A 6,469-nucleotide genomic window follows, 5' to 3' on the forward strand; every position below is an offset into this window, starting at 1 on the left:
AGCCAAACTAGATTATTGTAATGTGCTATTGGCTGGCACCTCCAATCTCAATAAACTCCAAACAACACAGAATAATGCACTAAGAGCAGCTCTCAATATACCAAAAAGGGACCACATCGCGCAAGCCAGAAAGGCAGCACACTGACTACCTGTCAAAGAGCGCATTACATTCAAAATACTTACCACCGCACACAAATGTATCAACCTGTCTGCACCCTCATACCTGTCTGATACGCTAGCCAGATCTCACTCCACCAGACCAACTAGGCAATGCCACACCAACCAACTTACGGGTCCCACGCATCAAACGAGCTAGAGCAGGTGGAATAAGATTCCCCTACATTGCCCCTAAGCTATGGAACGCACTACCTAGCACGCTCAGAGCAGAAACCTTTCTCACTGCCTTCCGAAAAAAACTGAAAACCCCCTTGTTTAACTAATTCCTCTTCCTTCGTGTCGTTTACTCTCTCCTCCTCCTTTCCTCTCTTCTCCTCCTCTCCTGTAACTACTATTCTTCTCTTGCAACTAAGTAATGACTTCACTGTATGTACAACAAGTCATTTTCATATCTGTAACAAGCGCCACAATGCCCTCTGGGCTGCCTGTGCGCTAAACAAATGCGAATAAATAAATAAAATAAATAAATTGTGTGCTGGGAAGTGCAGTTGTTGGAATGCTATTTCTAACAGCTTGACCGGCATTACTACCTTACCTGTGTTATTTGGACGCCATAAAAGATCTGTTGCTGACTGGCTACATCCCCTCTTTTTCCACAGCCTTTTATCTTCCTCACTTGCTCCTTCCTGTAACTCTAGTATTTGTGACACGGGCATGGTGTTGTATCCGTCTGGGAGCTCTTCCTCTACTCGTTGGTGCATTAGGTACTCACCTATTCATTCTTTCACTAGATAGGAGGCTTCCTTGGCTGCAGCGTCCGCTGCTGCGTTTCTCAGAGAGATAAAATCTGTGTTAGTAGTATGGGCCTGGCAGTTCACTATGGCTACCATGGTGGGCTCCTTTAGAGCCTCAATGAGTTCTTTTAAGAATTCTGCATGTTGTACTGGTGACCCATCCGCTCTGTGGAACCCTCTTCATCCCCACCTTGCTAATCCGCCGTGTACTGTAGTGGTCATATAAGCTGAGTCTGTGTAGATGGTGACTGCGCACCTTTTTGCTGCATATAATGCTTCAATGAGTGCTATGAGTTCTGCTGCTTGGGCTGAGTAATGGGCTGACAAGCGATGCTGTACTATTACTTCATACTCACCTTCTTCCATCCTCACTACGGCTACCCCTACATGTTTTTCTCCTGTGTCAGGGTTTATTGATGCGGATCCGTCTATGAAGAAGACCTCTCCTTCGTTTAATGCATTTTCGCTCACCTCTGTGCTTTCTCCCTCCTCCTCCTTGTAAATTGCACAGTCGTGTGCCTGCATGTCTTCTAATGTACATGGTTCTGAAATGAATCGTGCAGGATTTACGGTCTTACATCTAACTACATGTATGTTTGTACTAGATAGTATTATTTCATATGCAGTGGCTCTTTGTGTTGTGAGTGTGCTTTTTGATCTTTCTAAGATGGCAAACAGGGAGTGTTCCACAAATAATGTCACGGAGCATCCCATCACTATTGTTGCACTTTTTTCAATGGCGAACGCTGCGGCTGCGAGAGATTGCTCCCAAGCGAAGTGTCCCTGCATTACTGCGTCTAGTGTGCCACTATAGTAGGCAAGGGGCTTGTGTCCTAAGGACGTTTTTTATGTCAGTACTGCTGTGATGAGGATCCCCTTACAGTGGGAGAATAGGTAAAACTTGCGTTCGTAATCTGGGTTCGCGAGCATGGGTGCGCTCGAGATTAACTCCTTGAGTGATGTGAATGCATCTCCCAGTTCTGCAGAACATTGTATTTCTGTGTTTTCTCGTTGGGCCTCTTTGAGCGCCTGCAATAATGGTCTCGTTTATGCTGCACAATCTAAGATCCATGCTTGGCAGTAATTACACATGGCGAGACATTTTTGCATTTCTTTCACTGTGTTTGGCCGTTTTACTGCTGTGATGGCAGCTACTCTGTCTGGAATTATTTTCTTGCCATCTTGTGAGATTAGTTGTCCCAAATACAACACCTCTCGTTGGTAGTACTGTAGTTTTCCTCTGTCGACCTTGTAGCCTTTATGGGCCAGCAATGTCAAGAGGGCAATGGAGTTTTTTCTACATTCTTCCTCATTTTTTGCGCAGATGAGTAAGTCATCTACGTATTGAATGATTGTGCTCTCCGCTGTCATACTCCCTAGGTCTTCATGTAGAATGCGGTTGAATATACTGGGGCTTTCACAGTACCCCTGGGGTAGCCTGCAATGTTGGTATCTCTTTCCCCCCCAACTTAAATGCGGTTAGGTATCTGCACTCTTCTGCAAGTGGAATAGAGAAGAAGGAGTTTTTCAAATCCACAAGGGTGAAATGTGATGCCTTTTTTGGGATACTGCACAGGATGGATGCTGGGTTAGGGACCAAAAGGGAATTCCTTTTGAATGACGTCATTGAGAGGGCGTAGGTCTTGGATCATCCTCCACACCCCTCCTTTTGCTTTCTTGATCGGGTAACTGCACAAATTACATGGCGAGTTTGGGGGCACTATTATTCCTTGGGCCAATAATGAACTGATCGTTTCTTTTATCCCTTCCTCTGCTTCTCAGAATCGGGGGTACTGTTTTACCCTTGGTAGAATGGCCCCAGGTTTGAGTTTTATTTTAACAGGTGTGACTCCATGCAACATTCCTACGTCAAGGGGGCCTGTGGTCCACAAATTATTAGGCACTGATTTCATGTCATCATCAAAAAAGGAAGGAGGTGCTCCTACCACTGCCATCAGTTGTACAGGCACTTGTCTTTCCTGTATCATGATATCACAAGGTATGGCTATTTCCATAATTATCTCACCATCACTTTCTGAGTCTGAGAAAAGGTCCTCATCCGACAGATCTTGCAATGCAATGTCAGCATTGATGCGCAATACCGTGCGCCACTCATAGCCATGTATATCCATGGCAATGACGACTATTCTTTTGGCTGAGATCTGAACCGCATGCAAGTCTAAGGACATCACTGTCCCGGGCACAATTTCTGGGCGGGCTATTGGTCGGAAGATGAACTCTGCGGGTACCCTCCATTCTAGCTTTTTCAACTCCGGGACCACCCGTGCCAATGTTTTTAGCCCTTGAATGAACACATCAGGATCTACCCGTATGCCGCGCACTTCTGGTGCTGTTGCTCGCGCATGTACCACCAGCATTATGTGCATAGGGCAGATTCCTGGAGTTGAACAAACTATCTCTCTCTCTGTAAATGAGATGGTCATATTGAGCTTACTGAGGAGATCCCTTCCCAGTAAGTTAATCGGGGATTGTTCATAGTACAGTCGGGGTGCCTCACTGTCTTACCCCCCACAGTGACATCTAAATCTTCTGTATAAGGAACTTCGACAACAGCCCCAGAGAACCCCTGCATCTCCAATTTACGATTAGATAACGGAAACCGGCCTTCACGTAAACATGATTTTTCAGCTCACGAGTCCACCATAAATATGAACTGTTTATTCCCTATCTGCACCTCTATCAATGGTTCCTCTGCTGCATTGTAGGTCGTAGATAGTACAGGACACTCAATTGCTCTCTGTGGGCTGTCCTATGCTGGGTGTCTCGTATTCCCCCCTTGGCTGAAGACATTACCTGATACCACTGCCACTCCACCGTTCGGTGCAGGCGCGCCGTTAGATCTTGTGGAGAAAGGGTTGCCCTATGTGTATGACATATGCTCATGGCTTTGCGGGTGCTGTTGTACGTTATGAGGGTGTTCCCGTCGTTGCTGTACATACTCTTGCTCTGGTTGTCCTTGTGCCCCTCCCCTGGGTAATCCATATGGGCTTCCCGGGTGTGGATGGCCATAGGGTTGATCTCCTTGGTACATATTATTTTCTCTACTTCTGCATTCCCGTGAGAAATGTCCCCACCTACCACAATTCCAGCAATTCCCTTGTCCTCCTTTAGGACCTGGCCCTGCATACCTGCCATTTCCCCCATACCCTGGACCACCCCCTCTGCGTCCTCTGTACCCACCTTGTCCTCCGTGGGGGGCCCACACCTGCCACTGCGGACCTCCGTACTGCTCTTGTCCATTCCACTGTGTCTGTACGTTCCCTGCCCAATTTGCTGCCATCCTCCCCTATATTGCTACCAGTCCCTCCTCCTCCTCCTCCTCCCTGTCTTGGGGTAGTACTGCTATAGCTGCGGCGACCTTCACCAGCTTTGTTAGTACTAACTTCGCCTCATCTGCCAACCTTTGTTGTACAATTTATTTTTCCCTCTCCTTTATTCTTTTGCAGTGGTGTACTAATATGCTTTGAATTTCTGGCCATCCTTTGCTTCGATCCCTGCTATTTTGTCGAGTGCGTTCTGCACTTCTTTTGGGAGCCCTCTCTTTATTATAAAATAAAATAGGGATGTTGACTGGTCCCAGGGCGTACCCATCTCGGCTCTCCACATCTCCTGCACCCGAAAAATGAAATCCATAGCATCCTCCCCCTCATTCATGGTGCATTGCATTACTGACTGTAAATCTGGTGTGTCTGGAAATGTTTCTCTCAATGCATCCCATACTCTTGCGCGCACTGTGTTAAAAGAAGCTCCATCATGGCGGTCACAACCTAGTGTTATTCCTGGGAATCCAGCCTTTGCCCACACTCTATCTGCTTGATCACCTACTGCCGACACCAGTAAGCTTTTCACATCCCCTACTGCTAATGGCACTCCCGCGGTATGCTTCTCAAATGCATATATCCACTTACTTGCCCCCCTGATAGCGGAGGCAAAGATTTTAACAAATTAGCTTCGTCCATCTGGGCCCAGGGTATGCAATTTGGCCTCCCACCTCCTCTATGTATCATTGGGAGTTGTAGTTTACTCTTTGTCATCTTGCCTGTACTCACCTTCAATCCTTTCCTCCCTAACGTGGCCATCCTTCCCATTCTACTCCTTAACCTCCCCGTCCATTCCTCTTCTATGGTTCTTCCCAGGGGTGTCTAATCACCTCTTCCTGATCTCCCTCCTGCCACCACACCCAACCTTCCACTTTCCTGTTCTTCATCCTCAATATCACACCACAGATCTTCCATTACCCCGGTGGCCATTGCCTCCTCACCTGTGTTTTCTTCCAGTTCTTGTCGACCCAGTTCTATTATCCGAGTTGGTTCTTCCTGAATCCTAAATAGTATTTCCCCTTTCTTCCACCCTTCTTCCGATGACCTATCGAGTGTCTGTGCCCTAGGTGTCTGTTCTGTTCTTGCGACGCTTGTTCCACTCTGTTCACATATATTTCTTATTCTAGATAACTCATCTCTGGCCATTGTGAGCCTGGAGTCTAGATCTTCTTCATAGGGTGGTGGTGCAGTTGGCCGTGGGGCCGCCGTAGGGGCAGCAGTGGGACCATATGTGGGATCACTGTACCCTTCTACTGGCACTGGTTTGTTTAGTAGGGGGTACAATCGTATCACCTCTATTGACCCTCTTTTCCCCTTACTTTTACCCTCATTTTCATGTGCTGGTAAGGGAGTGTTAGTGGTGGAGGGCTGGTCGGGTGTTTTGTCTTTCTTTTTGAGTGGAGGCACTTCTTCCAATAGCCTCCACAGATCTAATATCTCTCTTCTATTATGAAATTGTTTTCCTTTGTATTTTATGAATATGCACGTGGCTACCATATCCAAGACACTCTTATCAAATGATCTCCCTTCTGGCCATACTTGGGGAAGTCCCTCTCCTTTTAATTCTGTGACCCACTGGTCATGGTATTTGTTTATACGTTCTGCATAATCATGTACATTTTTGCAGATGTGGGCCAGGGGTGTTTCCGCCCCCATATTGTACTCTCTGTGTTCACCTTTCTGTACTACTTGTATTTGTCACTGTTCCTTACGTGTGTATGTATCTCTTATCGCTACCAGTTTGTGTATGTATAAAAACGGGCTTGCTCACAATATTACTGTGTTCGAAATCTTACTGGGTCACACTTACAATGACCATACCACAGAACTATGCAATGTTACTAATTCAACACTACTCTTTATAATTCTCTAAAACACTATTAACTTAGCATATGCAACATAGAACAGACATTTAACAAACTTTTAACATACAACATATTACAATGACCTTCCCTTTTCTTGCCCTGCACTTCTGTCTTTAACAAGGCCTTATAACCTACAGCCAATATTTTTACCGCGCCCTTATGAATTATGGTACTTATTCTAGTATTAAGGCACCCTGGTTAGAAAAGAAGGAAAAAGCAGTTTCTAATGTATACACCGTGTCTCCCTATTTTCAGACACCTCTATTTTATTTTCCACTGTCCACGTATTCCCAGTACTAGTCGAGATAGTACTACGCGGCGCCGCCTTCTACCCCTTTACAGAGCTAAGTTC

Source organism: Ambystoma mexicanum, chromosome 7q (genome assembly GCF_040938575.1).
Source record: "Ambystoma mexicanum isolate Mex_15411 chromosome 7q, UKY_AmexF1_1, whole genome shotgun sequence".
Lineage (NCBI taxonomy): Eukaryota > Metazoa > Chordata > Amphibia > Caudata > Ambystomatidae > Ambystoma > Ambystoma mexicanum.